Source organism: Hyaena hyaena, unplaced genomic scaffold (assembly GCF_003009895.1).
Source record: "Hyaena hyaena isolate Hyena2069 unplaced genomic scaffold, ASM300989v1 scaffold_182, whole genome shotgun sequence".
Classification (NCBI taxonomy): Eukaryota; Metazoa; Chordata; class Mammalia; order Carnivora; family Hyaenidae; genus Hyaena; species Hyaena hyaena.
The window spans coordinates 2,779,129-2,790,829 of NW_024080814.1; the positions used below are offsets into that span (position 1 = coordinate 2,779,129).

General features: G+C 39.0%; 1 pseudogene; it reads right to left on the reverse strand.

Annotated features, from left to right (window-relative positions):
• Window positions 1-9,517: 9,517 nt before the first annotated feature.
• On the reverse strand, window positions 9,518-10,430 carry LOC120237512 (annotated as a pseudogene).
• Between the last annotated feature and the right edge of the window lie 1,271 nt (window positions 10,431-11,701).

The window sequence follows — 11,701 nt, forward strand, 5'->3', positions numbered from 1 at the left end:
TTTTAATTTTTTTTTTTTTTATTTCTAGGAGAGAGAGAGAGAGACAGCGTGAGCAGGGGAGGATCAGAGAGAGAAGGAGTCACAGACTGAAACAGGCTCCAGGCTCTGAGCTGGCAGTCAGCACAGAACCCGACGCGGGGCTCGAACCCACGAACCACGAGATCATGACCTAAGCGAAAGTCAGACGCTTAACCGACTAAGCCACCCAGGCGCCCCAATAAACACAATTCTTAAGGTTAGTCAGTACAGTTAATGCTCTTGGTCCTCCAAGTCCTATTTAGTTCTCCAGATCATTTATTTCAGTAAAGAAATATTTTAACCAAGGGATGAAATGGTTAGAATTCTAATTCATAAATTTTGTGGGGTTACTATCCAAGAAACTTTAGCTTCAGCCATTAATTATTCATTCTTAAAGGACCACACTGATATTTCTTATACTCTTTTTATTCTCTGCTATTTGTCTTAGATTTATAAGTTCTGTGTCAAAACCAAAGGCTAATAAAAAATTCTTAGATAAATGATGAGCAAACATTCTAAAGTTAGAGAAATATTAATGGATCATGTGGCAGTAGTTATAGTGACAAAGATATTGTCACTGCTTTGAAGACTTTAAAGATACCTTTTACCAAATTAGATAGTTAATATAAGTGAACACACATTCTGAAGTGCACTGTGACCTGGCAACGTTCTCTTCTGTGAACATAGAATTTCTGGGCCTCAGAATGCCATTGACAAATGATAATTAATTTAATTGTGAACAGCTGTTTCCTGAGCCTGTGCCTTTTTAAGTGACGGGGCTGAGCATAATAAATACACTTACCCAGCAAGGTGCAAGGAGGATAGTTCAGGGATATGAGAGGTGAATCTTCTGAAAAAATTTAAAATATGATCAATTTCACTTCCTGTTTCTTCCTTTTAAAAGGAACCATACTTGTCTTTATCTCATATATTTTATTACTGATGCTCACTGGGAACTTTAGCAAAGGATCTATCCAGAATTTAACTGTTTTTTTTTTTCATTAGGAAAAGAGACACTCCCAAATCATTCTCAAAAAGTATGATGAATCAGCTTATCAGATAAGAATTAATAGTGTCTTACCGTGGCAGTTAGATTTGTGTTAAGTCCTGGGCTTTATTTTTTTTTTCTTACGAAAGTAGATTGTCTTGGAACATCAAGATTAATGATGTCTGACAACTGTAAAAAATATAATTACTGGGAAATGTAAAATTAAAGATAATGGAAGCTGTTGAAGCTAAGTGGTTCTGGGATCAATATGAAGTTAACAGTTATTAAGTCTCAACATATCTTCTGTTGATTCTAATCAAATCCAGCCAGTTAATCACTTTACCTCATAAGTGTCAAACGTGTGCTGCTGACAACAGCCATTTTATAGCCTGAAGTTTAGAGTATGCAGAATTCTGTTTTTATTGTTTTTTATTTCCATTTTGTTTTCATATGAATTCTGAACAGTTTTGAACATTATTTCACTTTTATCTGATCATCCACAATCAGCTATTTTCCATTACCACAAAGGAAAACACTGCAGAAGAAATTTGAGTTTGAAAAGTAGTGTTTGACTTACAGCCTTTAAATGAAAACCCAGAGGAAATGATTTTCAATCTTCTTTATATCTTGTGATATATATATGCATATAACCTTTGAACTACATGGGTTTGAACTTCACAGGCTCACATATCATGGGAATCTATACCAGTACTGTAAATATATTTTCTCTTCTTTATAATTTTCTTAATAACACTTTCTTTTCTCCAACTTACTTTATTTTAAGAATATAGTATATAATACACATAACATAAAATATATGTTAATCAACTGTTATCATTAAGGCTTCCAGTCAACAGTAAGCTGTTAGTAAAAATGGGGGAGTCAAAATATGTGTGGATTTACAACTACATGGGGAGTTGTTGCCCCTAACCCTTATATTGTTCAAAGTTCAGTGTGTGTGTGTGTGTGTATCAGAAGAAGAGACAATACACTAATATATGTTCGTGACTTAGGTATGTATCTGCTGACCTAACTTACTGAGTAAATTAGTGGTTACTTTAGTTTTGATTTAAAAGAAGTCTTGAGAAACCTGACTGTTCAAGAATTTCTTCCTTCTCCTCCTCCTCACCTATAATATGGACCAGCTATCAGTTGAATCACTAGCAGCCCTATTGAACCATGAGGTGACCATTGGAATGGAAGTTATGTGCTTAGGATAGCAGATAATGAAAATAAAAGCTTGGTTCACCAATACCACCTTAAAGATACTATAGTATATTCCCAAACTAAGAGAGAAATAAACCATATGAAGCTTAGTCACTGTTATTTTGGCTTGTTTCATACTGTTGTTTTGTAATGTGGAGCTAGTCATGATACTAACTGATACACAGAGGCAATACGAACATTATGGAATATGCAGAGAGAGCACCATTGAGCTGGCATTCATCCACCACACCCTCACCAAGACAACACCAGAGTTAGAACACATTCATGGGGAAACAACAGTTTTAAATGAACTTTTAATATAAGATTATAAGATATTATGAGTTGGTTTAAGGATTTCCTATCAGGAAAAGACTACAGATTATGGTCTATAGTGAAAAACAGAAAATGACATTATAAATTTATCAACCAAAGGAGCCATAAATGTAATTTTCTTGATAATACTTCTCGATACTCTAATCATGTGTTTCTGGTTTTCTTCCACTATTCACAAAGTAAAAGAGGAGGTTGTGATGTGTACTACTCATAGCGTATGCTCATAATATTTTATTCTTATACAAAAAGTAAATGGGAGTGACCTACAACTTTTAGTTCCAAGAAAATGCTTTGTCATACATTCAACATGTTCTTCTTAAATAAAAATAGTCGAATTCCCTTTATAATAATGTAAAAGATAATCTTAAAAACCCACAAATTCATGGCAGCATTGTTTACAATTGCAAAGAGTTGAAAAGAACTTTAAGTAGTCTGGACATCTGTGGTATGTCCAAAGGATAGAACACTATATAGTAATGAAAATAAACACACAAACATGTAGATAAACTCGAAAACACAGTAAAAGAAGCCAGATATAAAAGGGTACATGCCATATTAGTCCATTTATGTAAAGATCAAATGTAGGAAAAATTAATCCCTCATGTTAGTAGTTAAGATAGTGATTTCCTTCAGGAAAACCAGTAATTAGGAGAAGGCAAGATGAGACTTCCAGGGATCTGATAATTCTTCATTCTATACTCACTTTATAAAAGTGATAAGTTTCACCTTGTAAAGAGACACCTAACTATAAATTTATGATTTTGTACTTTCACATATATGTGATATACTTAAATAAAATTTTTATTTAGATAAAAGCAAATTGAAATAAACACAGCCTGATAGTCTCATTTTTGGATAGAAATCACCTGACCCCTATGAATTCTTTTTGTATTTTCTCTAACTCCTCCAGTATCACATTTGGAGGATTATTTTATTTGGGGGGTAGGGGATGGTCTCAAATTCTACATTTCTCTCCATCTTGTTTCTCTTTTATCCATTTTTTCAATTTGTTCCCATTGGCAGATGGGAACTTCATCCTAGTCAGTGACAGGCCTACACACGTAGGCCCAGTGGGTGGTGACATATTCTAGCTGTGACTGATCAGTGACTCATCCACTATCCTAGTAAGTTATTATACTTGGAGCTTTCACTTTAGATAAGCTCATCTAGAGGGGTTGAAAAAAATCTGCTACAGCCTTGGCTTTTAAAATTCTTTATTATTATTATTACTACTTCTACTATTATTATATTTATTATTATTATTATTATTATTATTATTACAATAAATGTTTTCTGCACTCTTGCCATGCTCTTAATAATTGAAAACAAAGCTCTAAAATCCTCCATAGCCAGTCCCAGAGGACCGTCTAGTCAGGAGGACATAACTGGGGCCCCTGGGTGGCTCAGTAAGTTAAGCATCTGACTTAGGCTCAGGTCATGATCTCACAGTTCATGAAATTAAACCCTGCATCAGGCTCTGTGCTGACAGCTCAGAGCCTGGAGTCTGCTTTAGATTCTGTGTCTGCCTCCCTCTCTGCCCCTCCCTGCTTCTGTTCTCTCTCTCTCTGTCTCTGTCTCTCTCTCTCCTTCTCTGAAAGATAAATAAAACATTAAAAATAAAAGAAGAAGAAGAAAAGGACATAGCCTAATCCATGTAGCACCTCTTGAGAGCCTCAAGAGGCCTATAGACACTGCCTTGACTCTAGGAAGGCCTGACCAAGTGTTGCGACCATACCATGTCTTCTTCAGGGAATGAGGAGAGGACTTGGGCCTCTTCCAAAGGGTACTCTTATCCTTACATAAATTTCTCTGTTGATAAAATAAATAACAAAGCAAGGATGTGGTTGATACTGGTTGCTATTGTGGCATGGAGAGTGGTTTGCCAACCTTTATTAATGTTGTAATCTTTATGCAAGTACGATCAGGTAGGAGGGGCTGGTCTTGCTGAGTTCGGGACAGGAGAGGAGACTTACAATCTAAGCTGCTCACCAACCTTCAACAGGTTCTAAATGGGCTCTGCTGGGTCACAGGAACGCACTGCCCTGAGTCTTTGTCCTCCTGGATAGTTGACAGGCCACTGGAAAAGCAGCTTCCCAATCCTCCAGTGAAGGCCAAACTGGTTGTATAATAATCACTTATGGAGTCAATCCACATTCAGACTGCCACACCTGGTGGGTCCTGGGAATCTGTATGTTTAACAAGGTCTCTGGGTAATTCTGATGCACAGACAAGTTTAGGAACCATGGGCATGGTCTGAACAAAAACCTACATCCATGTTTCTGAAATAAGGACCAAGGACCATCTGTATCAGAGTCACCTCCATGTCTGGGATGTGCATATTAGAACATGGAAGATTACACTGAGAAAGGGCATGTGGGGGCCACTTCAGTTGAATTGAACAAGGGTTCAGCTCTTCACTGTACTGGAAGCCAGATACTATTGGATCTGGCAACATTTCCATGTGTATCAAAGTTTCTATCCACAGTTTTTCTGACAGTTTCTGAACTTAGGGCAGGGCCAGTTCCCTTCAGGGAGACCCCCCAATGTCTTTGCTTTATTTGCTCACTCCATTTTTTCCCTCCTCTTCCCGCATCCAAGAATCTCTGATCTGAGCTTATGGTTTGAAAAGTTGGCTGACGTTAATTCATGTTCTTCCAAATCTCTCATTCTTGGATCTCTGTCAAAAATAAAGTTCTTCCATCAACAGATGAATGGATCAAGAAGATGTGGTTTATCTATACCATGGAATACTACATGGCAATGAGAAACAATGAAATCTGGCCATGTGTAGCAACATGGATGGACCTTGAGGGTGTTATGCTGAGCGAAATAAGTCAGGCAGAGAAGGACAAATACCATATGTTTGCACGTATAGGAGGATTAGGAGGAACTTGACGGAGGAACAAGGGGGAGAAGAAGGGCGGAAATGGTGGGGGAAAGGGAGAGAGGCAAACCATGAGAGACTCTTGAATGCTGACAAAAACTGAGGACTGATGGATGTGGGGGGGAGGGGGGGATGGGCATGGAGGAGGGCACTTTGGGGATGAGCACTGAGTGTTATGTAGAAACTAATTTGACAATAAACTATTTGTAAAAAAAATAAAATAAAATAAAATAAAGTTCTTTTTTTTTTCTGTAATCTGCTGAGACCTCCCTTTCCCAAGACATGAAGTTGGAAAACTCTAACTTAAGGCAGAGAAAGGTTCTCAGGGTACAAGTAAAGGCAGAGGGAATACACATGGTTCTGGTAACTTTCTGTTTCTTGAGCTACTGTTAGGCACACCGGTATGTTCAGTTTTAAAAGACACATTGATTTGTTCATCAGTACACTTACGATTCATGTACTTTTCTGTATGTAAATTATAATTCAATAAAATTTACAATAAAAATTGGCTAATATCTCAAAATATTATTGTGGCCATAGGGAGACTAGTCGATCAGTAGAGGCAAAGATAGAGGTACAGGTATATTTTGAATAAAAATTGTTAATGGAAACTGTTTCAGTATTTTAAGTATAAGTTATTTTTAATTTCTTCAATTTAAAATCTTCAATTTATTCATATCCTTAAAATTGTAAAACATTTTATTTTTAATGCTATTTTTTTTAAGAGATAGAGAGCAGAGGAGGGGCAGAGAGAGAGAGAGAGAGAGAGAATCCTAACCAGCCTTCACACTATTAGAGTCAGACATTGGGCTAGAACCCATGAACCGTGAGACCATGACCTAAACCAAAATCAAGAGTCAGACACTTAACCAGCTGAGTCACTCAGGCGACCCTGTCAAACACCTTAAAACCTAAAAAGAAATTATTAAAAGTTTCTATTCTAAATGAGGACAATAATTAACAGGACAACAATTTCCCAATCATGTTACCTGATGATGACCTTTTGAGGGCACTGCTCCAGCAGTGAATTTTGAGCATATTATCTTGCATGTAACTTTATAGTTGTGGAGTTCATTGACACAGGAATATTTTCCATATGTGGATATATCTGCACACACTTGCTGGAGATGATAGAAAACTTCAAAGAACTTCTAAGAAACAATGGTTTTCAGAGAGCCTTGCGAAGTCAGAGCTCTGTAAGTATTTATATAAGAAGCCACTTAATGTCTGCTTGACTGATGGGAACTTAAATTGCAATAGGGCAGCTGCTGAATAGAAAGTAAAGTGTTTTTAGAGATGAAAGAGACAGTACTCCTGTCTGCCCTCTCCCAAGGGTCAGCGTTATACAATATCCATGCCAAAGAGTCACATGAGGTCCTCCTGAATGGCATTTCCAAGGCTGGCTGGCTGCGAGAAATTGGAAGCAGGCAGAAGTGTCTCTGGTGCCCAGTTTCCTTCTCGGGTCCCCTAGCTTCCCTACCCCCATCCTTTTTCCCACCCCACTTTACCGCCACCACACACACCGTTTAGCTTACTAACCTTTTTCCCTTTCCTGCTCTCAGCTGGATGGCATTAAATTCAATCTTTTCATCAAATACACATAAAACAGCGACTCCAAAGGATTAACTGGTAGTGTTTCCCGAAGACAGTTTAACATGTTCCCTGTGTCCTTCCCTTGTAAATGGGGAATTCTGGAAAGAGGGTTTTCAGATAGGTGGTAGGGTGGACATTTCTGGCCAGAAAGGCATCTCTGCCTCGCCTCAGTGCTGTGGTAAGAGTCACGTTACCCTACAAAACCATCGATCCCTTGTTCTTATCAATCTGCATGAACGCCAGCTTTGGGAAGGCATCCCTTTGTCATGTCCTTTGCTAGGAGGCTCAGTGAGGTGACTTCTTGTGGCAGTGGCTTCTAAGTTAGAGGGTAAGAAACGTGCCCCGAAGGCTCTCACCACCTGCTCTGGGGAATTTGCAGAGATTTAGCACACACCCTCTCTCCTAGACCAGGCTGCTGTCTCCTGCTCTAAGCACACGTAAGCCCTATGGTTGAATGAGCTCTGTGCCCCAGACCACATCCATATGGCCCTTCAACATAGTCCCACCTACTGCTTAGAGCAGTGGGTGTTTAGCTTCATTGTACCTCCATTTCCTCATCTGTAAAATGGGAAGAGCAGCAGTGGCTATCCTATAGCATTATTATGAAAATTAAATAAGTTAAAACAGGAAAAGCACTTAAGCACAGCACCCCGCAAACAATACTCAATATGTGTTAGCTGTTTAAGCACCCAAAACCATTCTTTTCAGAGGGTTCTCCACATGATAGAAGTGAGAACTCCTAGTTAACCTCTTCCTAGTATTTTGTATTAGGATCTGCTTCAAGGAGTCCTCTACTCAAATGCTGTTCATCATGGTGGCACAGCAGTCAATCATTAGTGCTCACAGCACGCCAGGCACATTTACATCGCTGTCTCCCGTAATCCTCACGACGGTCCTGCAGTTGTAAAGGAGGAGAGAGAATTTTGCCTCTACCCTTCTACATTCTGTGGCTGAGACAATCCCCCTGTAACAAAAGATTAACAGGAAGGGGGGAAAAATAGGTTCTTATATGCAGGAGCCCCACAGAGATGAGATTTAAAATTGGGCCGGACACTTGAGGCTTGGTGTCATCTCAAGCTAAGGAAAGGGATGGAGGGCTGGGGCTTCAAAGGGAAGAAGAGGAAATGTTAGGTACACACACTTTGCCCTGCTGTGCAGATAAATCTCTCAAGTGAAAAAGTTCTCTCTGGTAGTAGCTCTCTTCCTGGCATAGGGCCCCTCTCGAATGTAAATTTCCCTTCTCCTCTGTTTTCAGCTTCCCCTGTGTCTGCAGTTTCTCAAAATAAATGTATGCCAAAGAGACATATTTGGGGGCAGCGTATTTTGCTACTCTTCACACTTAATGTATACTAAGAATTGGGCTAAGTGCTTTACATCGTCCATCATTTAATTTTCACAAAAAGTCTGAGATAGGCAGTGTGACTCCTCCCATTCGAAAGAGGGGACTCAGAGAGGTTAAGTAAGTTGCCAGAAGTCACACAGCCAGCACCTTGTGGGGCTGTTACAGGGATTAAATGAGAAAATGTTCCTAAGCAAGTGCTTAGAATAGAGCCTTGTATTATCCCCAGATTTTTTGAGGAATATTGGTAGGATTCTTTATCTCACTCTTAGGAGATACCGTTCTGATTTAGTCAGTGTGGAAAGAGATCTTCACCATCTAAAACAAGCACACTAGTTACCAGCTAGCAGGAAGATTTTTAAGTCAGCTGCCTATGAAAAATGTTCATATTCATCAAATATTCATCTTATTCATTCTCAGGTCATATTCAATACATATTTCATACGCATATATCATATATATGTCTTTCGTATATATCATATATATGTCATATATATTTCATATTTACATTATATATTTTTATATATTTCGTGTTCACAGATCCTATTTTTCCCTGCATATGCAAATTTTACATTTATAAGTGAAAAATGTTAATACATTAAATGATTAACCCTAAAAAAGAAAAGGGATTTCTAAAGGATTTCTTAGCACTGATGTGTTCTGGAAGGGCAGAATCTTTTCAAGAACTGATGTCCAAAGAGGGTCTTCTAATTCCCCATGAGAAATAAATACAGTGTTTACTGTTGTAGCTCTGATATGGCACCTATTCCTCTTGAAATATAAGATCTCTGATGGGGATATTTCATGTCTGTAAAGTGACAACTCCCACAAGAAAGGTGTTGTTTTCCTTAAGGTTGTTTCCCTGTTGCTGAACTGTACATCTTCCTAAATAACTTTGTGTGCTGAAGGAAGAGAAAGTGTTTTTCGTAAACAGATTATCCAAGCCTGTTTATAGCTGTTGGAAGGACTAGGTTTTCCTTAGCCCCCCTAGCGTGTGGAATAGTGGAGACTTGACTGTACAAAATATGTTTTGTAAATGTTGTTGCTATTCACCTGCAAATAAACCTGCTTTCGCTTAAAAAAAAAAAAAAAAAAAAAAAAAAAGCTGGCTGAAGATCGCGAGTCTCTGGCCTGCAACACCCTGCATGTTCCGAAGTTAGGGGCAGGGGTGGGTGGGTGTGCAGGGCTCAGTTCCCAGTTCCTGTGGCTCAGCTGAGAAGGCAGGTGGCCTTTGCTCCCGGAGCCGCGGAGCTGCAGCCAGAGCTGGAGCTCCGTGGGGCGGGCCCTGGCTGCCAGGCAGCCGCTCCTCCAGGCCGAAGCGAAATAGGTCTATTTCACCACCGCCTGCGCCTATTGATAATACATAATGGAAGTGAGCTACTACGTAGTATATGTCATGAAGAACGACGTCTAATGAAGAGTTTGTGAGCACCATGCCTCTTAGGCCACCTAAGGTAAATAGGAAGATAAAGCTCAGTATAGCAGGCGATCATTTAATATTGCCCGCTGTGAAGAGTGGCAACACCTGAATACTATTACTCCAGTAGGGATAGCAATGATTATGCTGACTGGTGTAAAGTATGCTCGTGTGTCTACGTCCATGCCTACTGTAAACATATGGTGTGCTCATACAATAAAGCCCAGGAAACCAATGGACATTATGGCCCAAACTATACCTATATAACCGAAAGGTTCTTTTTTACCTGAATAGTATGTAACAATGTGTGAAATTATTCCAAAGCCTGGCAAAATTTGAATATTGACTTCTGGGTGTCTAAAAAAATCAGAATAAGTATCGATATAAGGTACGATCTCCTCCCCCAGCATGGTCAAAGAAGGTGGTATTCAGGTTTTGGTCTGTCAGTCATATGGTAATTCTGGCCCTAATACTGATGGTGACAGGAGTCACAAGACAGCAGTAATTAGGATCAGACAAATAAGGGTGTCTGATACTGACATATGGGGGTTTTATGTTACTAACTGTAGTAATAAAGTTAATAGCACCTAAAATTGAAGAAACACCTGCAAGGTGTAAGGAAAAATGATTAGGTCCACAGATGCTCCTTCATGGGCTAGGCTGCCAGCTAAGGGTATATGGTTCATCCAGTTCCTGCCTGGGGCCCTATTATTGATGATGCAAGTAGAAGTAGGAAGGATGGGGGAAGAAGTCAGAAGCTTATATTACTTATTCAAGGGAATGCTATATCTGGTGTCCAATTATTAATGGCACCAATCAGTTTCCAAAACCTCTGCTTATGATTGGTATTACCATAAAGAAAATTATTACAAAGACGGTGAGCAGTGACAATTACATTGTAGATCTGATCATCTCCTAGTAAGGTGCTGGGTTGGCCAAGTTCAGCTTGAATTAGAAGGCTAAGGGCAGTTCCTACTATGCTAGCTCGGGCACCGAATAGGAGGTAGGGAGTGCCAATGTCTTTGTGGTTAGTAGAAAATAATCAGCGAGTTATGAACATAGGTAAAATGGCTGAGTAAGCATTAGACTGTAAATCTAATAACATAGGCTCAAGCTCTCTTTTTACCAAGCTCCGTGGTGAAATATCATATTGAATTGCAAATTCAGAGTAGCTTCAAACGCTGCCAGGGTGTCTCCCACCTTTTTTTCCCTGGACGGCAGGAGTAGATTGAAACCTGTTGATTAGGGTATTTAGCTGTGAACTAAAATTTCTTGGAATGGAAGCCCACCAATCTAGTGAGGGCTTAGCTTAATTAAAGCGTTTGATTTGCAATCAACTGATGTAAGGTATATTCTTACAGTCCTTAGGGTTGAGTGTGCAGGAGTTAAATCGATGTGATTTACTTAGGGCTTTGAAACCTCTCGGTCTGTTTTAAACTCCTACTCCAAGATGGATGATATTGGTGTGAGTAGAAGTAATATGGTTGAAGTTATGATGAGAGGGGGTTAAGAGAATAAAAAACTGTCATTTTATTTTTATGCTGTCTGTTGAGGGAAATAGAGTTAGTGCTGTGGCATATGTCAGCCATATATATGTAAAAGTATAGGTTGAGGAGTCCTGTAATGGCAAGTAGTGTGGGTATAATGATTATTTCATTTTTTGTTAGTTCTTGGATGATTATTCATTTTGGAGTAAATCCTGAGAGTAGGAAGGCCTCCTAAGGATAGTATTAATAGTAGGATAAGTGAGGTGGTTAAGGGTGTTTTGTTTCATGTTTGTGATAGAAATAGTGTTGTTGTGGCTGAGCTGTGTATAAATAGTATGACGGTGGTGAGTGTTATGATGATATAAATTGTTAGGTTTAGGATTGTTATAGTATGATAGCTGTTATTCAACTTATGCGGGCAATTGAGGAGTATGCT